The sequence below is a fragment of the Felis catus genome, chromosome A1 (assembly GCF_018350175.1).
Source record: "Felis catus isolate Fca126 chromosome A1, F.catus_Fca126_mat1.0, whole genome shotgun sequence".
NCBI classification, from domain to species: Eukaryota; Metazoa; Chordata; class Mammalia; order Carnivora; family Felidae; genus Felis; species Felis catus.
This window is the reverse complement of record NC_058368.1, coordinates 195,807,803-195,832,570: the sequence shown is the minus strand read 5'-3', so window position 1 is coordinate 195,832,570 and position 24,768 is coordinate 195,807,803. Positions and strand designations below refer to the sequence as shown.

Genomic DNA, 24,768 nt, shown 5'->3' with positions numbered 1-24,768 from the left:
CAGCAGATTGGAAAAAAATTTTTACCTCTCCCTTAACTACCTAAAGGAATTTAGCTAGGGGGCCTGGTCTAGAAACAGAGCTATTACCACAGATTATGTTTATCTGAATGACCTTCCCCTGTGGCAGGGCAAACATCTAATTACCAAACGTCTATTCTTCTACAGTCCTGTGAATTACCCTCCTCCCCTTTGAAGCCCCAGGCCCCTAGCCCAGTCCTTGGCTCAGGATGGCATAGAAGCCTCAACTGCCCGACTTGCCCTTGGATCTGTATTTTTATGGGGCTCCTGTACGTATGAAATTAAAGTTTTGTTTGTTAATCTGTTTTATGCCAGTTTAATTCTCAGACCAGCCAAAAAAACCTAGAAGTGTACAGGGAAAATGTTCCTCCCATGCAGATGGAAAAGTCTAAATGAAAACTAGTATCTTAAGTATGGCGACATGCAGAAGTCAGTCAGCATATTGGGAAGATAATGAGATGATGGCAAAGAACAAGGAGTCGCCTAGGAAAAAAGCCTGAGACAAGTTCTAGGAGTCCGGGTTGTGGAATTGTATAAAACTCCTGGACACGGAAGACTCCATTTTGAGATAAAGTTCCATTTTCCTTTCTAAAACAAACGCTAGTGGACTCCTTGAACCGGGCAAAAAGACCCTTGAATGGTCTAGAAGCGTCACTTGTTTCACAAGTAATTGTTTGTAAAGTCAGTGGGGCATCCTGATGATCCCACTGCTGACTGTGGGCTTTCTGAAGACAGAACAGTTAAGAAATGCCTACCAGGCACGGTTTTGTTTGTTGACACCAATAGAATGCGTAGCCAAAAGCAACTTAGCTTGTTAGTACCAGCCGACATTTTTTTCTCTTCTTTTACGCAAGTCATGTAATTGCCCCCCTTCCTCTTTTTCAGAAAAACTCTTTGCTTTCACCCCAAAAGTGGGGTACTGTGGCTGCTGGAACCTCTGCTCCCGGAATTGCAAGCCTGAGACCTCAAATAAAGGCCTTTGTTCTTTGTGAGTTTTGAAAATTCTGAAAATGGAAGACGTTCACTTACAGTTCCGCAGCACAGATACCAAACTCGTAGAGGAAATAGGCGATCCATTGTGAAAAAAGGCAGGTTTTTTGGCAAAGGCTATGAATTCCTGTAAATCCAAAGCGATCTCTACACTTTGTGGGAAAGGGTAGGAGGTGGCTCTGCCCTTTGAGATGGTCTGGTTTTATTCTGTTGCAGGATGAATGTGACTAAAACAGATGTTAATAATCAGAGAGAGCTGAGGTATCCAAAGTTACATGTAAAATAGAAGCTTAGAACACCTAAGAAAAGAGACAAGAATTAGGTTAAGTGTTCTTACCACAATAATAATATTCAAAAAATAAAACTTTAAATGCTGTACTTATTTCGAAAGGGTTTTAATTTCTGATAGTAATTTGCAGAGTACTTGCAAAAATTTTTAATAAAAACTTAACTATAATTCAAATAATAGTTATAATGCATTAGATAGAACATAACTGATATACTAAAGAGAGAGAGAAAGATGAGAATTAACAAAGTGGCAAACATTGTACAGTCTCCCTGGTCCTCATGCAATTGTTAGAATTTTAAACTTATTTGATTTGAATATTCTATTAAAAAATTCTTCAAGAAGGGGTGCCCGGGTGGCTCAGTCAGTTAAGCATCCGACTTCGGCTCAGGTCATGATCTCACAGTTTGTGGGACCCGCCCCTGAATTAGGCTCTGCCCTGGTGGGGAGCCTGCTTGGGATTCTCTTTCTCTCTCTCTCTCTGCCCCTCCCCCATGTGCGAGCATGTTCTCTCTCTCTCTCTCTCTCTCTCTCTCTCTGTCTCTCAAAATAAAATAAATTAAAAAACAAAACAAAACAAAAAACAAAACAAAATTTCTTTAAGGATATCTATTATTCTTCATAATTAGTTGGAAGGCTCAGTTTAAGGTACTGGTCCTCACTGAAATACCTCAAATATAGTTGTTAAAAGTCTCTGCATACAAAGTTTCAGTAAACTTAAAAATAAGTTTTGTAAAATGGTTATTTTACACCTAAGATCTGAGGATGAAATTAAGTCCTTATTTAAAGGAAAGAGAAATATGTTCCAGAAATATTTTGAAACTTCCATTTCAAAATTAAGTCAAAAAATAGTATTTCAGGTTGGGAGAAGAATAAAATGATAGGTAGAGGTAACATTCCTGAAATCTGTTGTGGTCTTTGAGCATTCTTTTTACAAGAACTTCAACAAAGAAAACTGGAGAGGATGGGAATTCCTGCCAGGAAAAACAACCATAGGAAAAAATAGAATCTCTAATTTAAAATTCTTCTGGTCCCAATTAATCACATATTATAATTGTAGATATCAGTTCTAAGAGTTGATTGTATTTTCTGCCACGCTTTTTTTTTCAAGAAAAGAAGTGGAATATAGATTTAACGATTTTGTGTTAAATTCTATCAAATCACTCCACTCTCTAATTAATAGCTTTGGGGAAGAAGTGATGATTTTTCCAGGACTCTCTTAAGAAAAACAGTGGAGGTGAGTCCTTAGCTTGGTCAGGATGGGGGCGGGAAGGTGGGGCTGGGAGTGAGGCTCAGCCCCGCCCCTTTGGTCTCATCTAATCAGCTCGGAAAGCATTGTGTGGCCCCACCCCTGTCTGAGAAACATTTGGCAGATTTAAGAGAATTATACAGTAAGCTTACTAAAGTAACATTACTTTTAATGAAATCATTTACATGGATTCTGATACGAAGTATGGTGAGGGGCATAGATTTCTGTCCCGTAAGGGATCTCCTGAACCATAGCCATGATAATGAGTGAGATAATTAGCTCTGTCTTCAATTTAGGCTAATTCTGAAAAGGCTCAGAATGTACGGAACAGTTCCATCCATGTTGCTGCAAAACTCCGTATTTCATAGTGTTATGGTGAGGGGCATAGATTTCTGTCCCGTAAGGGATCTCCTGAACCATAGCCATGATAAGTGAGATATCATGCTGAGTGAGATAATTAGCTCTGTCTTCAATTTAGGCTAATTCTGAAAAGGCTCAGAATGTACGGAACAGTTCCATCCATGTTGCTGCAAAACTCCGTATTTCATAGTGTTATGCTAAGTGAAATAAGTCATACAGAGAAAGACAGATACCATATGTTTTCACACTTATGTGGATCCTGAGAAACTTAACAGAAAACCATGGGGGAGGAGAAGGAAAAAAAAAGTTAGAGAGGGAGGGAGCCAAACCATAAGAGACTTAAAAACTGAGAACAAACTGAGGGTTGATGGGGGGTGGGAGGGAGGGGACAGTGGGTTATGGGCATTGAGGAGGGCACTTGTTGGGATGAGCACTGGGTGTTGTATGGAAACCAATTTGATAAATTTCATATTTAAAAAAAGTAAAAAAAAAAGAAAAAAAAAAGAATGTACAAAACAGCCAATTTAATGACCAGAGGTCTCCAGCTACCCAGCTACAGGTAACAGAATTTAAAATTCTCTCCCTAATAAAAGAAAAATAAATATTAAATTCTATATTTGAATGAATGAATGAATGAATGAATTAAATACTCCCATGTCTTTTATTCAGAGTTTAGAAGTTTAAGAGGTTTCACATAAATATTTTACTTAAAAAATTTCTTCCTGTTCAGTAAAATCTGCTGTTGTTAGAAAATTATTTTGATCGATTTTTCCCTCATCAAAATATTCTCTAAACATCTACTGCAAGTTTCTTCTTAAATATTTCTGGTAACTCAATGTTTAGGCACCAAAGCAGTTTTCTACCTGACATTGGGGAGTAAAAATTAGGTTGAAAAAGTTGAAGTTTAAAAAATAGGGGCGCCTGGGTGGCTCATTCAGTCAAGCATCCGACTTCTGCTCAGGTCATGATCTTGAGGTTTGAGGGTTCAAGCCCCGCGTTGGGCTCTCTGCTGTCAAGCACACAGCCTGCTTCAGAGCCTCCACCCCCGTCACTATCTGCCCCTCCACCCCTCTCTCGAAAATAAAAATACATTAAAAAATAAAATATTAAAATAAGAAGAAAAAAATGAAAACACCTCAAAATATATTTTAAAACTTCTACTTCAAACATACTCAAGAACACAACTTCTTGGTCATCAAATCATGGAAGAAAGTCTCATTTTTTTTAAATATGTGAAGGTATTTGAAAAGTCTCCACTGCTTCTCAGGGTCCTCAGTACCCGCAAAACCCAATAATTTTGTTTATGTATTTTTACAAAAATAGTCTCTAACTATTAGAGCCATGTGAAAAAAAAATTTTTTTTTCTTCTGATAGAAAACCAGAAAGGTCAGTAATTTCTGTCCCGAGAAATGACTGGGGCAATGTTCCTCCTCACAGGAATCCTCAGAAACCCAACTGAAAACATTCCAGAAATGTGTCAGTCCCAGGAGGGTGGGCCACTGAGGCTGGAAGCACAAGGTGTGGAGCCAAGGCTTTGTGCAAAGGCCTTGAAAGGCACCTAAGAAAATCACAGGAATGCAGCCTTTAACACGACTTCCTTGTAAAGACAAATTTCACCGTCTATGTCAGAAAAGAGCGTTTCTTGGGCTATTTCCTCTCATGTGTTGAATGAAGAAGTTTCTCTGCCTTCGCTCTCCTGGGTAAGCCACCCAGTGTCTCCTGACAAAATTAACTGTGTACTTAATCTGTCAAGATAAGGTTGAGGAAAGTGATAAAAACAATTTTTGTAATGTTCCTTACCAAAATTCTTTCAAGAAAAAAATGGTTGTGATCAAGATGTTTTTGTGGAATGTCACCGGTCCACTGGGACCAGCAAGAGCAGGAGGGCTATAGGATACCAGAGTGCTGCCTTATTTTCTGATTTTCCTCCCCCGACCCTGCAGGTGCTCCCCATGTTCTACTCTGTCCATTGCAGTGAAAAAAAAGGTGGGAGATCCTTTAGCGCCTCTGTTAGTAACAATTCCAATTTATTGATGGACACTGTGACTTTGATATAATTCTTCTCTTTGATTTACCTCCAAAATCGTTGCATGTCTTAGGTGTCTGCAGGGACACGTATACATTTCTTGGGCAAATGGGTCACATTAGTATAAAATAAACATAGGAGGCCTTTAATATATTACCTCAGACCAGATCATTTTTAGTTTAATTTTCTAATTATCCTGAAATGTTTCTCCTTTTACTCCTTTAAGCCTTACTTGGGGGCGGTGGAGGGGGGGCACCTGGGTGGCTCAGTTGGTTAAGCCTCGGACTTCAGCTCAGGGCTTTATCTTGCAGTCTACGAGTTCGAGCCCCACGTTAGGCTCTGTGCTGACAGCTCGGTGTCTGGAGCCTGCTTTGGATTCTGTGTCTCCCTCTCTCTCTGCCCCTCCCCTTCTCTCTCTCTCTCTTTCAAAAATAAAATTAAACAAATTTTTAACTTACTTGGTTCTTAGAGTTCTTCTTTTGTCTCCCTCTGTTTCTTTTTTTTTTTTTTTTTTAATTGATGATAACAATGTCTCTCCTCTTCAAGGGAAGATGTTTATTTTAAACTTTTGGAAAGTTTTAATGTAATTCTTGTAAAACGTTTTAATTTATCAAAGGCCGTTGCCACTAAATGATGAGCAGAACTGGCTTAGTTTGAAAGTGTCAGGCATACTTTTGAGGGTTGACTGCCCAGGAGTTCCCACTCTTCACTCAAGCATTAAAAGGAAATCATTGTTCTGGATCCTGCTAATGATTAGAGCCTGTTAACCAAGCCACCCCTATGTTTCATGGCACAAATGACTCCACACCCCCGGCCTCACAAAGAGCAGTGTCTAATTCTTTAGTCATCATGAGCAAAGCAGGCTGGCCAGAGACACACTAAACTATTTTTCTAAAATAACCTCTCGTGTTCTTCACTGAGGGGAGAGAAATTTTGCCTGGTGATGGGAAGAGATTTAAAGCACTCCTGCGTTATGATTCATCGTAACAGTAAACCCGGTCATTCGAAGCCTAGAAGGTATACATTTCTAAAACGATCCCTGTTATGATCTTCTAAGAAAATTTTGAGCTTTTAAAATGTATTGTGTCTGTTTCGTTTGATATCATCCCTTTACTATGTGACCGGTCTGACATACCTTTTCCTTCCTTCAGAGTGGATTTAGTGTTTTCCTCCTTCATTTGTTAACTTTCGATTTGCTTATTTATTTAGAGACAATGTCAAACATGCAGAAAGTTGCAAGAATAGTAAAAGAGCATATTTTTTCCTGAAACTTTTTGAGTTAAATTGCCGATATGACTCCCTCACTACCTGAGTACTTAGTGTGTACTTTCTACAAACCAGAACATTCTCCTCCGTAACCGTGACATCACTATCCAGGTAAGTAAATTGACACTGCTGCATGACTATCATCTAACTCTCCAACTCTTCCAAGTGTCACCCATTTTCCTAATATTGTCCTTCACAGCAAAACGACCCGGCTTAGTGTCCCATGCTTCATTTCATTGTCTTATCTCTTTAGTTTTCTTCACTGTGGAGCACTTCCTGAGTCTTGACTTTCATGACCTTAGCGTTTTGAAGATTGTTGGCGAGTTATTTGGTAGACTAGCCCTCATTGTGAGTTGTTAGTCTGATGTTTTCTTATGCTTAGGTTTAGGTTTGCACCTTTGCCACGAATATCACAGAAGTGATGCTGTATTCTCATGGCATTCTATCAGATGGTTCACAATTTCAATGTGTCCCATTAGTTGGCAGTGTTAGTTTTGGTCACTTATTCCTGTCTGTCAGGCTTCTCCACTGTAAAGTTACACTTTGTAATTTTGTATTCCCACTGTAATTAATAAGTATTTTTGTAAGGAAGTATTTTGAGACTATGTAAATATCCTGTTTCTCATCAAGATTTTAATATCTCCATTCATTTATTTATTTCAGTCTGGACTCATGGATTCCTACTTTTATTCAGTGGTTACAACCTGTTACTATCACCTTTTGTTTTGATGCTCAAACGGTTCCAGATTTGGCCAGTCAAAAGAGTCCTTCTGACATGTCTCCATACTTCATTGTGCATTTCTTTACTTCCTGGCACAAGATGTCCCAGGCTCATCTTATACTTTCCTTGCCTTAGACTTGGTGTCAGCCATTTCTCCAAGGAACCTTGGTTCCTTTTAGGGGAGTGTGATCTTTTCTTTCTTTAGAAAGATCTTGGAGCTACATGTGCTGAATGTTATCGGAGTTTTGCTGCTTCCTGTCTTCAGTGGACAGAGCTAGCGAATATATTACAATTGTATTATAATATATGTATTACATATACACATGTATTTACATCTATATTTCTGTATCTATTTATGTTGAAAACTATGGGTTCATGCTAATATCCCCAATTCCAGTCTAATACCATAGGGTTCCTTCAAGTTTTCTCCTTTTCCATATTTGAAACTGTCTTCTCAAGAATGAGAAACTTTAATGTATTTATTTGATCAACTCTTCTGGATGTCACTTATCTCTTGTTACCATTGAATCCCACACTCCCTATGCGATGCCCTCCTCGCTGGCTTGGGCTCCAACACTCTTAACTATTCCATTGTGCTTAGCTTGGTTGGGCCTTCACACCCTGCTCTGGGCCACCACAGGAGTCCGCTTAACCCCACTGTGGTCATCTATCTTGCTTTAGCTTCACCTAATGGTTTTTGTATTGATCTGATCAAGGAAACAAGAAGAGTACCACTTTATTTTCAAGCATTTGCTAAATACTATTTACCAAGCTCTATATTATTTCATTTTAGTGACATTATGACCCTGAGAAGTAGATATAATTACTTTCTACACATTGGCACTGTGAAGATGAAAGAAATTATGTCATTTGCCAGCATCCATAGCCAATAAGTGGCAGATATGAGGCTGGTTCTATCTCTCTGACTATAACCAATATTCAAATTGGAAGCTGTGGTATATGTTATATATTTCATATCATATCTTTTCAAATGTGTAGAAAAAATGGTTCATTTTGAAGGTCAATAATCATTATAGAATTTCTAGTATATAAATCTTTTGGGGATATGAATTCTCAAATGTCACAATTATAAGCTGAGAAGAGCTCTCTCCATGTAGTATTAATTTGCTAATTAGGCACTTTGAAAAGATTGTACATAAAGAAAATGTTCCCTCATTAATGATGGCATTAAGGATTTCAAAAGGTATTTTATAATTTATACTGTTTCATTTCACAATCTTACTTCTCTGCTCTGCTTTGTGGCATATTTTAGTAGTTAAGCTTTTATGTATTGAATCATTCAAAATGCCTCTCCATAATTTAGGAAAAAAAAAGATATGAGAGAATATTTCTCAGGCTGTTTGTCTCCTGTTAAATAATGGTGAACAATTGTAGGAACTTTTCTGAAATAAAAACATGGATTATTTGGAAGAGGCTGGATTTTCAAGCTCCGTTAAAAATCCATTATGATTTCATGGTCAATTTTACAGAAATTTGGCAAGTTTCCTGCCTAATCTAAATATTCTAAATTTCAAGGGAAAAACCTACTCTTTCCCTCTACCCCTGGGTTTTCACACATTTTCTCAAAGACGCATGGAGGCCTTTGACATTCCTGTGCTATTGTCTAGCTTATGTAATGCCTACTGTATGCTGGGCACTGTGTTAGGTAATTTACTCACATTATATCATTTAATCCTCTGCATCTGTTAGATGAATATCTTCTACAGATGAGAAAGTTGAAGTGTAATAATAAGCATGTATCAAGAGGCACCTGGCTGGCTCAGTCAGTAGAGCATAAGACTCTTGATCTCAGGATCCCGAGTTGAAGCCCCATGTTGGTTAAAAAAAAAAAAAAAGGACAGCAGCACTCTCAACAATAGCCAAATTATGGAAAGAGCCTAAATGTCCATCAACTGATGAATGGATAAAGAAATTGTGGTTTATATACACAATGGAGTACTACGTGGCAATGAGAAAGAATGAAATATGGCCCTTTGTAGCAATGTGGATGGAACTGGAGAGTGTGATGCTAAGTGAAATAAGCCATACAGAGAAAGACAGATACCATATGTTTTCACTCTTATGTGGATCCTGAGAAATTTAACAGAAACCCATGGGGGAGGGGAAGGGAAAAAAAAAAAAAAGAGGTTAGAGAGGGAGAGAGCCAAAGCATAAGAGACTCTTAAAAACTGAGAACAGGGGCGCCTGGGTGGCTCAGTCGGTTGAGTGTCCGACTTCAGCTCAGGTCACGATCTCGCGGTCCGTGGGTTCGATCCCCGCGTCGGGCTCTGGGCTGATGGCTCAGAGCCTGGAGCCTGCTTCCGATTCTGTGTCTCCCTTTCTCTCTGCCCCTCCCCCGTTCATGCTCTGTCTCTCTCTCTGTCTCAAAAATAAATAAACGTTAAAAAAATTTTTTTTTTAAATAAAAAAAAACAAAACTGAGAACAAACTGAGGGTTGATGGGGGGTGGGAGGGAGGGGAGGGTGGGTGATGGGTATTGAGAAGGGCACCTTTTGGGATGAGCACTGGGTGTTGTATGGAAACCAATTTGACAATAAATTTCATATATTGAAAAAATAAATTAAAAAAAAGGATGTATCGAGCATTTCTTATACATGAAGTGTCGTACTATTGCTTTGTGCAAACTATCTCATTGAATTCTCACAACTATTTGTATATGTTGAATCTCTATAATTATTCCAACCCATGCTTCTGGACATCACCAATCCCTCCTTACCATGGCATCCCACACTGTCTATGCAAATGCCCCCCTCACTGGCTTGGGGTACAGTATATCTAGACAAGCCACGAGATAAGGCTGACCAGAGTGGAAAGGAGGAGGAGTCTGATTAATTTCTCAGAATGGGAATGGTGAGAGTGATTCCTAAGTACTGACAAAACCTTATCAATACCCTGTTGTCTCTCTGTCATTACCTTTATCCTGGCTCAGGGCCTGACCCATGTCATTTGTGTTTCTCCAGTTGTGATCAACAGATCAGTTTCTGGGCAGTGGCAGACCAGTGCCGGGAGACATTCTCCTCTGAAGAATTTTCCATAGGAAGGTGACTACCTATTTAACTCACTCCTCTCCCTCCAGCTCTGGCTGCAAAGGGCAGGACAGAATTGGAAACTTCCCTGATGCTCCCTCCACTCTTCTCCCCAGTTCCTCTCAGAGAGGGTGGGATGGGTAAGCCCCTCTGTTTCTAGCAACCAAACGCTGGATTCGACAGAGATGGAGACCTGGTGATTGGGAGCTTTTCTTTTATGTGTCATTGAGAGCAGTTTCACTGAATGAAAATTGTTTAGGCAACATCCCTACCAGGCCTGTAATGTTTATAAGTAAGTAAATGTCTCTGGCATTTTGTTTGAATGGGCTGGTTTTCTTCATCATGCTCATAGAAAACCTGGAATAAACATGTTGCTCCCTACCTTGTTATCTCGAAGTGTCCTTAAACTTCCGTGCATCAAATTGAACCCCCAAACTGAAGATGCAAACCATCCCATTCCCCTTGCTCCTTTCCCAGGGCCTTCCCCTTGCAGCTTGGTACCCTCCCAGGAGGCCTGGAGCAGGGCGATATCATGAGAGCATTTGTGAGTACCTGAGCCCAGCACTGGAACTGCCCTGAAGTGTCTGGGCCTCAGTTTGGAATAGAAGCTGCTGGAGGTTGTCTGTTCTATGCACCTAAGTCCAAGCAACTCCTCATTCTTCCTGGGATGTGGAGGTGGGATGACTCACTTCTCTTTTTGAATTTCTTGCTGGGTGTGTTCAGCCACTTCGGTCCAGACAGGTTGCCAGGAGTGGCTGGTTGTTGAGTTATCTGAGTCTGTGAGCCAAGTTCAGCAACCTGAATGCCTCATTTTTCAGAGCCTAGGAACATCTCTCAGCAGAGGATCAATGTTATCCTTGTTTGGGGACAGAATAAGCTCAGTGATTTCTGTATGATGACCTGGGAAAAGCGGTCTTCTTCACAAATTCCCCAAATGTACGGAGATACTGTTACTGAAATTTCTGAATATATTGTAAATTTGTCAGTTTCTTCTTGCAGATCCATCAGGTGTTTTTTGTTTTTTGTTTTTTTGTTTTTTTTGCTTCCAGTATTTTTAAGCTCTGTTATTTGGTGCACAAATAATTAGGATTGCTTTATCTTCTTGATATCTTCTTGACCCTTTATCATTATTAAGTGGCCCTCTTTCCCTGATAATATTCTACACTCTGGTGTCTAATTTGGTTGATATTAACATAACCACTTCCACTTTCTTTCGGTTAGTATTAGCATGGTATATTATTTGCCATCTTTTTACTTTTCAGCAATGTTTATTTATATTTATTGGGTGTCTTACAGACAGCATATAGTTGTGTCTTGTTTGTTTTTTATCCAATCTGGCAATCTCTGACATTTAATTGGGTCTTTTGGGCCATTTATGTTTGTTGCTGTTACTGATGTTTGTGTTTAACACCTTTCTTCCTCTTTTCTTTCTTTTTTTTTTTAAAAATTTTTTTTTCAACGTTTTTATTTATTTTTGGGACAGAGAGAGACAGAGCATGAACGGGGGAGGGGCAGAGAGAGAGGGAGACACAGAATCAGAAACAGGCTCCAGGCTCCGAGCCATCAGCCCAGAGCCTGATGCGGGGCTCGAACTCACAGACCGCGAGATCGTGACCTGGCTGAAGTCGGACGCCCAACCGACTGCGCCACCCAGGCGCCCCTCTTCCTCTTTTCTATTTGCTTATCTGTTGTTTGCATTCTTTTTCCTCTGATTATACTTTATGTTTAATTAACTATGCTTGTAATTTTGGTTTAGATCCTGATAGATTCTTAGCCAAACATTTACAATACACATCTTTAACATACTACAGTTATTATTATATTACAGTCATGGCAGTTTAAGAACTATATACAAATACACTTCCATGTATAAAAATACCCCATCCATGCCTTGGTGCTGGTCTTGTCACCCATTTTACTTTGACATAGGTTATAAAACCCACAAATATGTCCTTATTTTCACTTTAAGTTGTCAATTATCTCCTACAGATATTTAAATATTAAGGGATAAAAGTCTTACATTTGTCTCTGTATTTACCATTTTCCAGATGTCCATCTGCTATAGTTTCCTCGTGGTTATGGGACCTCTTTTAACATTTGCAGCGCAGCTCCATTGGTAATAAACTCCTTCCCCTTTTGTAGGCATAAGTAATAAGAGAGTAAGGTGAATATGTATTTCACTTTTGCTTTTGAAATTTATTTCTGATGGGTAAATTGTAGATTGGCACTTAAAAAAAATTGTTTTAATGCTTTAAAGAAGTTACTTTCTTCTGTTGTGTTTTTTCCCCTCTGACAAGTCTGTTGTAATTCTTGTGACAGAATAAGAATAATGTATCCTTTTTCTTTCTGCTTATGATATCCCTTTATCACTGGATTTAAGCAATTTGATAATGGTGTGACTTTGTATAGTTTTCTTCACGATTCTTATGCCTTGGGTTCACTGAGCTGCTTTAGATCTGTGAGTGTTATACCATTCACTAAATTGTGAAATTATCAGCTAGAATTTTTTCACAAAAAAATTTAGCACTATCTCAAAACCACGCACAGTAGTTAATCTACAATAAAGTCAAAGATGGATAGGTAATGCTCGTGAGTACAATGCATTTAATTTGTGTACTTAAGACATATCACTCAGACTGATGCAACAATGGGTGATTTATTACTATGAACTGTAAATTGTGATTACGAACATCAGGGCTCAGGGGTGAAACAGTGGCAGTGGCTAAAGAAGGAAGGTAATCTATACTGTATTCATTTTACATTAAAAATAATGGTTTTTTTCATACCTATTTTTGAGGGCTGCTATATCAGTTTAGAGTTTTCCTCCAACTTTCTGAAACCATTACAGAAAACAGAGTTTTTGTGTCATGAAAGGGGTGTCTGGGAAACATAACTTTCATTACTTAAACCAGCTTAGTTCAAGACAAACTCAGATGGTTTATGACCCTAGTGCCAACATGGTAGAAACTCATGGTACTGAAATGTCTATAATTTTCCTTTAGTTAAAAAAAAAAACAAAAACAAAACAAACAAACAAAAAAACACATTACACAGATTGATGAAGAATAAGATAACAGAGTTACTGATTTTCAAACCAGGTCAACTGTGATGAAAACAGTTTTAGTAAAGACCAGGGAACTTCAGAAGATATACAGAAGGAAGATATAGGAAAAATTTTGGCACACAAGTATGAATAATCACTATATATGTGCGACTATAATTAGCAAAGAAAATGAAGCATATTCTGTGAATTCCAGGAAGGGGTCCCAGTAAGTTCCATGGGGAAATTTATTTTGACCACATCTTCAGTTATGAGACTGTGAATACAGGTCAAAATGGTGACACTGTTCATGAGGAATAGATGATTTTGTCATAAACTGTATGTGATGAGTATCTAACTGAGTATGAAGTTGGCTTTTTCATATTGACCCAGGCTGTGATACCAGAGCTGGCTATAGATGAGAGCAGGTGAGAGGTGGAAAGACAAGGAAGGCTCTAGGGAGGGACAATTGTTTACTTGTTTAAAAACTGTTCAGTATGATTTACATGAGATAGACTATGAAAAATAATCTAAAATATGGAGAAGTGTAGAGAAAAAAATGGAAGCCAAGACACTTTCTAAGTATTGATTCTGAAATCACTGATAGCAAAAAAGTTTGGAAAATTTTGCAGATGTTTTGGACAAAAGGAGAGAATTAGAGAGGGTGGGGAAAATGATGCTCTAACCCAACTGGAGCTCTCTGAACACAGCTTTGGGGTCAGGCAAACCTACTCCATGGAAGATGTTCATGTCCTCCAAAATTGAAAAAAAAAGGAACATGAGAAACTTCCCAGAAATTGAACTTTAGAAAGATGCAACAGAAACTATGCCTTGAGTAAAAGGATCAATCCTAGAACAAATATTACATCATTTAAAGAGTTTTGAACCTTGGGTGCCTGGGTGGCTCAGTTAAGTGTCCGACTCTTGGTTTCAGCTCAGGTCATGAACTCGCTCTTTGTGGGATTGAGCCCTGCATCAGGCTCATGCTGACAGCACGGAGCCCGCTTGGGATTCTCTCTCTCCCTCTCTTTCTCTGCTCCCCCCAACTCATGTTCGTTCTCTCTCTCTCTCTCTCAAAATAAATAAACTTACAAAAAAAGTTTTGAGCCTTTCACTTTGTGATAGAACTTTTTCTCCCTGTAAAAATAGATGTGATCAAGAAACTGGGGCGCCTGGGTGGCTCAGTTGGTTGAGCGTCTGACTCCGGCTCAGATCATGATCTCGTGGTCTGTGAGTTCAAGCCCCGCATTGGGCTCTGGGCTGACAGCTCAGCGCCTGGAGCCTGCTTCATATTCTGGGTCTCCCTCTCTCTCTGCCCTCTCCCGCTCATGCTGTCTCTCTCTGTCTCTCAAAAATAAATAAACACTAAAAAAAAAATTTTAAAAAAAAGAGAAAAAAGAAACTGTATCACCATTTACCCCTTCACTATAATAAAATATGTAATAAGTTTTGCTTAATATTAGTTATTTAGCTACATTTGATAAATTAAGTATAGGCATACTTCATTTTATTGTGCCTCACAGATACTGAGTTTCTTACAAATTGAAAGCTCGTGGCAACCCTGTTTACCAGCACCATTTATCACAGCATCTGCTCACTTCATATCTCTGTGTCACGTCTTGGTAATTCCTGCAATATTTTAAAACTTTTCATTATTTTTACACTTGTTATAGTAATCTGTGATCAGTGATCTTTGATGCTACTATTGCCCTTGTTTGGGGGAGCCACAAACCACGCCCATGTAAGAGCATAAAGTTAATCAATAAATGCTATGTATGTTCTGATTGCTCCAGCCACTGGCTGTTCCCCTGTCTCTCTCCCTCTCCTGGGCCTCCCTATTCCCTGAGACACAACAATATTGAAATTAAGCCAATTAATAAGCCTACAATGGCTTCTAAGCATTCAAGTGAAAGGAAGAGTCCTATCCCACATCTCTCCCTTTAAATCAAAAGCTAGCAATGGTTAAGCTTGGGAAGACATGTTGAAAGCTGAGACAGGCCAAAAGGTAAGCCTCTTGCATCAAACAGTCAAGTTGTGAATGCAAAGGGAAGGTTCTTAAAGGAAACTAAAATTGCTCCTCCTGTGAACACATGAATGATAAGAAAGTGAAAGAGCTTTATTGCTGTGATGGAGAAAGTTTGAGTGGTCTGAACAAAAGGTCAAACCAGCCATTCCCTTAAGCCAAAGCCTAATCCAGAGTCTCCGAGGCCCTAACTCTCTTCAATTCCATGAAGGCTGAAAGAGGTGAGGATGCTGCAGAAGAAAAGTTTGAAGCTAGCAGAGGTTAACTCATGAGGTTTCGCGAAAGAAGACGTTTCCGTAACATCAAAGTGCAAGGTGAAGCAGCAAGTGCTGATGTAGAAGCTACAGCAAGCCATCCAGAAAGTCTAGCTAAGGTAGTTAGTGAAGGTGGCTACACTAAACAACAGATTTTCAATGTGGATGAAACCACCTTTTCTTGGAAAAAGATGCTAAGACTTTCATAGCTAGAGAGAAGTCAATGCCTGGCTTCAAAGCTTCAAAGGACAGACTGACTTTCTTGTTAGAGGTAATGCAACTAGTGACTTTAAGTTGAAGCCAATGCTCATTTACCATTTTGAAAATCCTAAGGTCCTTAAGAATTATGCCAATATACTCCTGCCTCTGCTCTATAAATAGAACAACAAATCCTGAATGAAAGTACATCTGTTTACAACATGGTTTACTGAATATTTTAAGCCCACTGTTGAGGCCTCCTGTTCAGAAAAAAGACTCCTTTCAAAATGTTACTGTTCAGTGACAATACACCCATCACCCGAGAACTCGGATGGAGTACAACAAATTTAATGTTTTCATCAGTGGGTGTCATCCATTCTGTATCTCGTGGATTAAGAAGTCATTTCAACTTGGGGCGCCTGGGTGGCTCAGTCAGTTAAGTGTCTGACTTCAGCTTAGGTCATGATCTCATGGCTTGTGTGTTGGAGCCCCGCCTCAGGCTCTGTGCTGACAGCTCAGAGCCTGGAGCCTGCTTCAGATTCTGTGTCCCTCTCTGGCTCTGCCCCTCCCCCACTCATGCGCTTGCATTCTCTCTCTCTCTCTCTCTCTCTCTCAAGAATAAATAAAACATTTGAAAAATTTAAAAAAAGAAGTCATTTCAACTTTCAAGTCTTACTATTTAAGAAATACATTCCATAAGGCTATAGCTGCAATAGAGAGTGATTCCTCTAATGGGTCTGGGCAAAGTCAATGGAAAACCTTCTGGAAAAGATTCACCATTCTACAAAAATGAACTACTGGGACCTCATCAAAATAAAAAGCTTCCACACAGCAAAGGAAACAATCAGCAAAACTAAAAGGCAACCGACAGAATGGGAGAAGACATTTGCAAATGACATATCAGATAAAGGGTTAGCATCCAAAATCTATAAAGAACTTCTCAAACTCAACACCCAAGAAACAAATAATCCAGTGAAGAAATGGGCAAAAGACATGAATAGACACTTCTCCAAGGAAGACATCCAGGTGGTCAACCGACATATGAAAAAATGCTCAACATCACTCATCATCAGGAAAATACAAATCAAAACCACAATGAGATACCACCTGACACCTGTCAGAATGGCTAACATTAACAACTGAGGCAACAACAGATGTTGGCAAGGATGTGGAGAGAGAGGATCTGTTTTGCATTGTTGGTGGGAATGCAAGCTGGTGCAGCCACTCTGGAAAACAGTATGGAGGTTCCTCAAAAAACTAAAAAGAGAACTACCCTACGACCCAGCAATTGCACTACTAGGCATTTATTCACGGGATACAGGTGTGCTGTTTCGAAGGGACACATGCACCCCCATGTTAATAGCAACACTATCAATAATAGTCAAAGTATGGAAAGAGCCCAAATGTCCATCGATGGATGAATGGATAAAGAAGATGTGGTATACACACACACACACACACACACACACACACACACACACACAATGCAGTATTACTCGGCAATCAAAAAGAATGAAATCTTGCCATTTGCAACTACATGGCTGGACCTGGAGGGTATGATGCTAAGTGAAATTAGTCAGTCAGAGAGAGACCAAAATCATATGACTTCACTCATATGAGAACTTTAAGAGACAAAACAGATGAACATAAGGGAAGGGAAACAAAAATAATATAAAAACAGGGAGGGGGACAAAACAGAAGAGACTCATAAATATGGAGAACAAACAGAGGATTACTGGAGGGATTGTGGGAGAGAGGATGGGCTAAGTGGGTAAGGGGTATTAAGGAATCTACTCCTGAAATCATTGTTTCACTATATGCTAACTAATTTGGATGTAAATTTTAAAAAATAAAATTAAAAAAAAAAGATTCACCATTCTAGATCCCATTAAGAACATTGTGATTCATGGGAAGAGGTCAAAATGTCAATGTGAAAAGGAGTTTAGAAGTTGATTCTAGCCCTCGTGGATGACTTTGAGGGGTTCAAACCTTCAGTGGAGGAAGTCACTGCAGGTGTGGTGGAGATAGCAAGAGAACTAGAATTAGAACTGGAGCCTGAAGATGTGACTGAATTGCTGCAGTTGAATGGATGAGAAGAAGAAGCAGCTTAAGGATGAGCAAAGAAAGTGGTTTCTTGGAATGTAATGTACTCCTGGTGAAATGCTGTGAAGATTGTTGAAATGACAACAAAAGATTTAGAATATTACATAAACTGGGGCGCCTGGGTGGCTCAGTCGGTTGAGCGTCCGACTTCAGCTCAGGTCACGATCTCGCGGTCCGTGAGTTCGAGCCCCGCGTTGGGTTCTGGGATGATGGCTCAGAGCCTGGAGCCTGCTTCCGATTCTGTGTCTCCCTCCCTCTCTGCCCCTCCCCTGTTCATGCTCTGTCTCTCTCTGTCTCAAAAATAAATAAACGTTAAAAAAAATTAAAAAAAAGAATATTACATAAACTTAAGTTGATAAGGCAGCAGCAGGGTTTGAGACAGTTGATTCCAATTTTTAAAAAAAACTTGTGGGTAAAATGATATTAAGCAACATTGCATACTACAAAGAAACTGTTCATGAAAGAATCAATCAATGTGACAAACTTCATTTTTGTCTTATTTTAAGAAATTGCCACCACCACTCCAACCTTCAGTAACCACCACCCTGATCAGTCAGCAGCTATCAACAGTGAGGCAAGACCCTACACCAGCAAGATTATAACTCACTGAATGCTCAGATGATGGTTAGCATTTTTTAGCAATAAAGTATTTTAAAATTAAGGTATATACATTTTTTAGACATACTATTATGATTTAGTTACACTACAGTATAAACTAAGTTTTACATGCACTGGAAAACCAAAAAACTCATTTGACTTGCTTTATTGCAATATTTTCTTTATTGTTGTGGTTTGGAACTGAACCTGCAATACTTCTAAGGTATGCTTGTAACTCCACTTTTTATTTTCTATAGGATTTAAGAGACAAATGGATAAAACATAATAAATCTATGTTAATAGGTTCACAATATATAAAGTTTAATTTATAGCATCGATAACAAAGGAGAGGTAGAGCTGTAAGGAAATAGAGTTTTTGTATATGACTGAAAGTAAATTGGCATCAATTCAAAATAGATTGTTATAACTTTAGGATGTTATATGTAATCCCCAGGGTAACCACAAAAAAGTATCTATAAAATATACACCAAAGGAAATGAGAAGGGAATAAAAACATGTAAATACAAAAAAATTAACTAAACATAAAGAAAAATAGTAATGAAACAAGGAACAAAAAACTGTAAGACATAGAAAAAACAAATGACAAGATGGCAGAAGTATGTGCTATCTTACCAGCAATTACTTTAAATGTAAATGGATTAAACTCCCCAATCAAAAGGTAGAGATTGACAAAACGGATTAAAAAATGATACAAGTATATGCAGTCCACAAGACACAAGAATGTGTAAGTGAAAGGATGGGAAAAAGATATCCATGCAAATAGTAACTAAAAGAGAGTGGGGTGGCTATACTAATATCAGATAAAATAGACTTTAAGTCAAAAACTGTCATTAGAGACAAAGAAAGGGGCACCTGGGTGGCTCAGTCAGTTGAGCATCCGACTGGCTCATGCCATTATCTCACAGTTCATGAGTTCTGTGCTGTCAGCACAGAGCCCGCTTCAGATCCTCTGTCCCCCTCTCTCTCTGCGCCTCCTCTGCTTGCTCCCATATGCTCTCTCTCAAAAATAAGTAAACATATTTTTAAAAAAAGAGTGTCAAAGGACATTATATATTGATAAAAGGATCAATTTACCAAGAAGATATGATAATTACACACATATATGCACCAAACATACCTCCAAACTATATGAAGCAAATATTGTTAGAATCAGAGACAGAAATAGATCTGCAACAATAGTAGGGAACTTCAATACCTCAATAATGTATAACACAACCAGACAGAATATCAATGGGAAATAGAGGACTTGAACACCACCAAAGCGTCAAATACATCTAACAGACACATCGAACATTCCAACAACAACAGAAAATACTTTTCTTAAGTGCACATGGGTTGTTTTTCAGGACAGACCATATGTTTGACCACAAAACAATGGTTAAGAAGTATTAAAAAACTAAAATTGCACAAAGTGTCTTTCTAATTACAATGAAACGAAACAAAAAACTAATAGCAGAAGGAAAACCAAAAATTCACAAGTATGTAGTAATTAAACACCCCACTTTAAGCAACTAATGGGTCAAAGAAGAAATTGCAAAGGATATTAGAAAATATTTTGAGACAAATGAAAACAAAACACACGTTAAAACTTACAGAATACAATAAAAGACAATACTAAAAAGACAATTTATAGCTGTAAATGCTTATGTTAAAAAAGAAAGATTTCAATTCAGCAACCTAAATTTACACTTTAAAGGGCTAGAAAAAGAACAATGTAAACTCAAAGCTAGCAGAAAGAATACAATGATAAAGATCAGAGAAGAGAATGATGTAGTTATTTTGGTAAGTGTTCATTTGGTTCTAAAAAGTACAGTATAGGAACTCAGTTATCATTTTCCTTTCTGTTAGAAACTCAACAATATGCATTCAATTTTAAAGCACTTCTCCAGGCAATGAGATATAATTATAGACAAACTAACCTGAAACAGAAATCGTTGTCCACTTTTTCTGGTTGAGCCTGGAGTTGAGAATGGAACAGAGCACAATTTTTGAGTTCAATTACCAGGACTGAAGTTCCACTAGAGAATAGGCCTTTCCCATTTGTTCCGTCATTTTCAGAGGGTGGCTTTAAATTATGCCCTTGGAGGTTTCCAGCTTGCCTCAGGCTCTGGGTACCACTCTGCAGCTTTACACACCAGATGGACCGAATTGGCATCACTGTTCTTGGTGAGAACATGTGAGGAACTTTCCATTCCTGTGAAATGAGAAGGGAACAAGCAGTTCAATTAAGAAATCAAATGTTTTGATTCTAGTTTGAGTATTTTGAATATGATGCACCAAACAGAAGGACTGCCTAACTCCTAACTCCTATATAACTTAGGAAGAAAACAATGATTTTATGAATAATTTTATCAAAATTAATGATTACCCCAAGGAATCAAAATTAGTAGAGGGGCACCTGGATGGTTCAGTTGGTTGAGTGTCTGACTTCAGCTCAGGTCATGGTCTCACAGTGCCTGAGTTCAAGCCCCACATTGGGCTCGCTGCTATCAGCATAGAGCCCACCTTGGATCCTCTGTTCCCCTCTCTCTCTGTCCCTCCCCCTGCTCATTCTCTCTCTCAAAAATGAATAAACGTTTATTTTTTTAAAGTAGTAGAAAAAGACAAGAACAAGAAAATTTAAAGACCCAAGATAATTGAAATTTTGGAGAAAATAAGATAATAATGAGAAACTGAGCATAAGAATTCATAGCAATTTCAGAAGCACACCAAAAGCCAGTTGAATGGCACAGCTCTGATCAAAAGTCCTCACACTACCCACAGAAGTCAAATTGTCAAAGTAGATCCCTAGAAATTATACACTTTACTTAATAGCGTTTCAGCCTTGCCCAGGGGCCATGCTAATCTTCTCTGCATTATTCCAGTTTTAGTACATATGCTGCCGAAGTGAGCACTGCTGTGTACTTAATAGCAAATTTTACTAATAATTAGTGAAGGATACAAGCAAAAAGCAGGCACAAAGATAGCGATATCTATCTCTGGAGGAGTCCAAACTATCATCTGTGCCTCCAAAAAATAGATTTTTGCACTGGGATATATTTTGTTTTCAGAATAAGAGATGAATATTCACTGTGTGTGTTGTACAGTTTGCCTGAGGAAGCTGTTTAAGTTCAGGGCCTCTTAGTTTTTACATTCCATCAGTTACACAGGGAACCTATGTGACTAACTTCTGTTCTCTGAGTTATGACCCCTAATCCATAAATTCCAGGTTAGTTTATAATAAGCAATGCAAAAATGCTGCTAAAAACATTCTTAGATGAGAACTTCTTTGGTTATCTTCTTACTTGTAAATTCCATCAGAGTGCTTACATGGAGGAGAGAGTTACAGAGCTATTTTTAATTCTTTATTTTTTATTTAGTTATTTATTTTTTTGCAGGGACCTGCATGAATTGCAGTAATGACAGTGGCAGGGAGAGTGAATTCACTGAGAGTGAATTAGAATATGTCAGAACATCCAGAGCTCCCCAGACACCGTACTGTGCATTGTGGAATGTGGCTTCTCTTAAGGTACTTGGGGAAAGACAATGACACATTTCTGAGCATGCATGAAAGGAACACTGGGCTCCAGTGAGAATGTTTCTGACCCTCACCTCTCTTAACCATCCTCTGGGCTCATAGTTCTTCATAATCTAGAACTTCTTTTAATATATCTTCCAGCTGTCATCTCTGTCTACACTGAGGATCAGTGGGGCATGCAATGCAAAGCAGGGAGCAAAGAAAGCTAAAGGCAGCAGGCATGACAGATGGGATGAATATACTTAGAGTAAATTATAAATACAAATGATATATTGATCAGTTTGCATATGATAAAATTGAAGCATGTTTCAATATATGCAGTACATTGGACTTGAGTGAGGCAGAAAATTATAAACAATGGGGGTAAATTAGAGGAAGTATTCAGAGACACACAGATGTTCCAATGGCTCTTGATATTCACATTTCCAAACTTGGATTTTATATACTGTCTTCTCAAAAGAACAAAACAATAAGCTCAATCACATACAAAAATATCATATATTGTGAAGTTGATGCTTCATATCAGCCTAGGAAAGATGAAATGTTCAATAATTAGACTTGAGAATTGAGACTACTGGATAGCCCTAGGGAGGAACATTTCACTCATATTGCGTAGTTTACTGTAGAATAACTTCAAATAGATAAACGATTTAAGAGTTAAGGTTAAAATGTACTAAAGAAAATTAAAAGTTAAAAAAAAAGTTTTTTTTTGAGAGAGAGAGAACATGCAAGCAGGGGAGAGGCAGAGGGAGAGAGAGAGAGAATCACAGAGCCCCCACATGGGGCTCGATCTCATGAACCATGAGATCATGACCTGAGCCTCAGACACTTAGCCAACTGAGCCACCCAAGTGCCCCAAGAGTTATTTAAACATCTTTGTGTGAGAAATGTATTTAAAAGTCTGATTAAAAATGCACCCACAAAAAATACAACCAGTTATCAAAAATTTACAATTGGCAATGTTAAAAAAACATAAAAAATAAAAATTGTAACTTATAGCTCTTACATATTGATGAAAAGATCAACATTGTATATGGAACTATTACTTTCCCTCCAAAACTTGTTTCACCAATAGTTATCCCAGAAGCTATGAATGGCAATACCATAACTCCAGTTAGATTGGGCTGAAAATTATCAAGTAATTATGAGCCTTCTATTTCTCTTCTGTTCATTTAAGGCAATTCTATTTACTCAACACTCAAGTCTGAATAGCATATGTACATACTATTCTCAGTGTCTGCATGGTGTTCTAACTGAGCCTGGGAAAGAGAGAGTCAAAACTCTTGATACTTGTTGAATCCAGTATAATAGGAAAGAGTATCAACTTGATATTTCTAGAAAATGTTTCCACATTACCATATGTCAAGCTTCTTTTCCAGTAGCTAGAACTTAGGAAACATTTTCTGGTTTTGAATCCATGTTTACACAGCTCTGAACATTTAACTGGACTGGAATGAACCTAGTAATTATAACGAACACTAAACCTTGAGAATTATATGTCTAAATGATACTCTCAACTTCACAATAACTAGAAAACAAAAATTACCCCATATTATGACTAATTTAGTTCTTGTCTATGAACTAGATATTTTATCATGGAGCCCATGATAGTAGGCTAAATTTTCCATGGAGATCTAACTTAGGCATCAAATATCCTGTGATATTGTTCAGGTTTTGAATTTAAAAATCTAAGGGGATTCAGTTAACTAACTTGAATCCAAAAATAAAAAATTCTGGGATGCCTGGGTGGTTCAGTGGGTTGAACATCCAACTTCGGCTCAGGTCACGATCTCATGGTTCATGAGCTTAAACCCCACATCTGGCTCTCTGCTGCTGTCAGCATGGAGCCTGCTTAGGATCCTCTGTCCCCCTCTCTCTCTGCTCCTCTTCCACTCCCTCTCCCTCTCTCTCTCTCTCTCTCTCAAAAATAAACAAACATTAAAAAAATAAAAAAATAAATCTAAGGGTATTCAGCATTAGAAAGAAAAATATTTGGGATAAGGAGAATAATACAATTAGAATAAATCATTCATATCTATATATGCTACACATAATTACAGTGGGTTTGTAAACACTTTAGAGAAATGCATTAAAAATTTTTATCCTAGGGGCGCCTGGGTGGCGCAGTCGGTTAGGCGTCCGACTTCAGCCAGGTCACCATCTCGCGGTCCGGGAGTTCGAGCCCTGCGTCAGGCTCTGGGCTGATGGCTCAGAGCCTGGAGCCTGTTTCCGATTCTGTGTCTCCCTCTCTCTCTGCCCCTCCCCCGTTCATGCTCTGTCTCTCTCTGTCCCAAAAATAAATAAACATTGAAAAAAAAATTTATCCTATATAAATATTTTAAAAATAATATGAAGCAACACATATTCAGAAAATTAATTCAAATGTACAGGAGTTGTCAAATAGGTCATTTATATGGTTAAATTTTTTCTGCCAGTCTTTAATCTTAAATCACATGATTTAAGTGGATTTTGAGAGCTGTGATGTTTGTGATGTTTTTCAAAACATTCAGCACAGTTTCTTAATTATGGCAATAGCAACTTGAGAACTTATCTGGACTTTTCTCTACAGACTCTGTCACTTAAATCAGATGCCAAATAAATATGGCTTCTAATGTCACGAGAGCCACCACGCTAAGGCTAGAGACAGCAGGTCTGATTCATGGACCTTTCTGGTCAATAAGGGGTTTGGGTGCCATGAACACAAAGAAGTCATCATACATGAAGTATGAAGTAACCTGTCATACTTATTGGGTGATTTAGTTATCACCCAGTTGCTGCTAGCTTATCATAGAATCTACCTCATTTCTCTTGATCTCAACTAACGCTCACTAACTCTTACATTACCTCTCTAAGCTTCCAGGCCAACTTTTCCTCCAACAACCAGCTTTTTAGCTATAGACAAGCCTAAGGCATATGTTCTCTGCCCCTACAAAATATATATTAAATAACACTTACTAAACTGAAAGGCTGCAGCTACCTAAGTCTCTATTTTCCCATGAACAGAATCAAGAAATTTTTATTTAATTCATTTGGCAAATATTTATGGGATACC

The 24,768-nt window shown here is 38.4% G+C and overlaps 1 long non-coding RNA gene and 1 other non-coding gene across 4 annotated transcripts in view; both read right to left on the bottom strand.

Annotated features, from left to right (window-relative positions):
* Window positions 1-24,768, bottom strand: part of LOC111562273 — a 34,938-nt gene that overhangs the window by 5,601 nt on the left and 4,569 nt on the right. For 2 of the 3 annotated variants that reach the window (XR_002745367.2, XR_006584975.1), the window contains exons 2-4: window positions 20,119-20,393; window positions 12,002-12,096; window positions 1,048-1,215 (exon numbers count right to left, since the gene is read on the bottom strand). This is a non-coding gene — a long non-coding RNA (uncharacterized LOC111562273). Of the gene's footprint in view, window positions 1-1,047; window positions 1,308-12,001; window positions 12,097-20,118; window positions 20,394-24,768 lie in introns of all 3 variants that reach the window. The other variant, XR_006584974.1, reaches the window with a different exon arrangement.
* On the bottom strand, window positions 20,987-21,093 carry LOC111556758. The gene has a single exon (XR_002736491.1). It is a non-coding gene; the product is annotated as a U6 spliceosomal RNA (small nuclear RNA).